The sequence below is a fragment of the Brassica napus genome, chromosome C3, assembly GCF_020379485.1.
Source record: "Brassica napus cultivar Da-Ae chromosome C3, Da-Ae, whole genome shotgun sequence".
Classification (NCBI taxonomy): Eukaryota; Viridiplantae; Streptophyta; class Magnoliopsida; order Brassicales; family Brassicaceae; genus Brassica; species Brassica napus.
The window spans coordinates 70,159,919-70,162,231 of NC_063446.1; the positions used below are offsets into that span (position 1 = coordinate 70,159,919).

At 37.3% G+C, this 2,313-nt stretch overlaps 1 long non-coding RNA gene across 1 annotated transcript; it reads right to left on the bottom strand.

Annotated features, from left to right (window-relative positions):
* Window positions 1–554: 554 nt before the first annotated feature.
* On the bottom strand, window positions 555–2,313 carry LOC125583490. The gene is made up of 3 exons (XR_007320522.1): window positions 1,451–2,313; window positions 855–1,313; window positions 555–787 (listed from the first exon to the last, which is right to left on the bottom strand). It is a non-coding gene; the product is annotated as an uncharacterized LOC125583490 (long non-coding RNA).

Sequence of the window (2,313 nt, forward strand, 5' to 3'; positions counted from 1 at the left end):
TATTTATAAAAAGTGACTTTAGTCTAGTGGTTCTAAGAGAAATTACCAGTGTTAGAGGTGCTGGGTTCAATTCCCTTGATTGCATTCATTTTTTTTGGCCCTAAATATAAAATAGAACACGTGTCACTCCCAGAATACACGAATTGATGACGTGGCTTCACGGGAGAGAATCGAACATTTCTTTATATATATAGATGACAATTTATTAAACTCTGGGAATTAAAGGTAAAAGAAGAAGCAGTTGTGAAACCAGAACTCCAACTTTCACTTCGATCTTCTGGAGTTCAACCATTACGTGGCTTCTTTGCAGAGGTCCACAATCTTCAACAGGGGACTCGTCAAAAGGAACGTCGTCTCTTACAGCCGGACCCGAACCATTATCTTTACCCATTTCTCATGGGAGGTCTTCAGCCTGCACTTCTGCAATGATTCCAAGTGGTATTGACAGCAACAACAGTGTGATAGAGGAAGCTAGTATGCAGGATGGGTTTCATTACAAAAGTTTACCTGCGGAGGGGAGTTGAGGACAAATGAATTCAGTTCCTAAATAGTCAATGCAAACTTCTTGACCACTGTAAATTTTTTGGGAGAAGAGGAAGAACCCTCATCAATGTTCACCAACATGAATTAAAGGAAAAACGATGGGTCTACACATAATAGGACCTTTACAAAAATGATAAAAATACTAAATGCATAAACTCTTACCCCTTAACGCAACTTGTGTTGGCCTCACACTCACCGGCGAAGTATAGAAGGGTTACTGAGGCTAGATTTGGGAAAAGGCGTCCTGCAATAAGGTCAAAGATTTAGTATGTAAAACTGTAAATCATATTACTAATTCGGGACATGCATACCTCCAACCAATTTTGAATTGACATTGGTAGCTGCAATAACCTGTGGTTCCACGCCATGGATAACCACTTATCAAAAACACTAAGACAAACCTTTACGTCCCTGCGCGATGAAAGAGTAAATTAATAACTCGGTTCTAAAAAGTAAGCTATCCTTTCTCGTTAGTAGCCTAACAACATAAAAGAGAGTAGGTGGGCAGACCTTAGAATGTGTATTGTTGCTTTAATAACGGATTACCTGGCAAGTCAGTGTTTGTGTTAGCCAACAACACTGAATTATCGTAATCCTGGAACCTGAAGAGTTCCATCGGGATCAAGCCCTTGTTCTCAGGCAACTCATGAAATTTTGCCTGGTCTGTAAAACAAATTGATACAGGGGAGTCTGAAAGGCAGAAGCTTTGGTTGGTCTTTGTTACATCAAACCCACTTAGATCATACAGCCTTCCTTGCTTCAAAATGTTTCTGAAAGTATTAAACCGATGAACACTGATTCATAGATGAATCAAAGTGGACTGCGAACCATTCCACAGAGCATGTAATCACCTTATTTCGGAATGAGTACATGTTATAAAAGCGATATGAAGACCAAGATTTGTTACCTTCCTTTCTAGCAGTACCAGATGAAGCCCATTAACTCTCCACCTTTCTTCACATTTCGAGCTTTCCAGAACCGGAAAAGCCTCCTGTCAACACTCTGCCTGCAGCGGCCAGCCTTGAGCTCATATAAATAGAACTGTGATTTGCCATCCTCGGGGCTAATTTAAAACGATTTAGGGTTTTCTAATCAAGAATCAAGAGATGGATTCTCGGTGAAGCCTCGCAGAACGGCTCCATATATCGGCATGAGCGACGATGAAAACGAAGTAAAAAGCAGTGGGGATTGATGATTGATTGCCATAATGACAACCGTTTTGCAGAAAGAACTTTGTGGAAGGTGAAGCGAAACGACAGAGGCAAGAGGCGTGGATTCATCTCTACACAGTTTGTTTCTGAAAGTCCTTTAGTCCAAGTCAAAACGAATTGAAAACACAATTTTGAGAAAGTTTTTCAAATAGTGTACACGTGTCCTAAAATGCCCAGGTGACATGGCAGCAGGAGAAGAAAGAAAAGTCTCCTTTATTGTTATCGATAGATATATAGATGACTTCTATTTTTCTTTTGTAAGAAAAAATATTAATTATATTTATCTTCTAAAATTAAAATGTAAAACCAAACAGTTATAAATATATACAAAACTATAAAATAATATTTATATCAATTCTCATATAATATATCTTTAGAATTAAAATCTATGAAAAATATTCCTAAAACTCTCATGCCGAATATATATATACTAGGTGATTTCCCATGCTCATGCACGAAAAACATTTACAAAATAATAAAATCATTATAATTGATTAGCTTTTTATTTCTAATTATTGATAAGTTTAAATTATTTTGTAATTTATATCTTAGAAAGCAA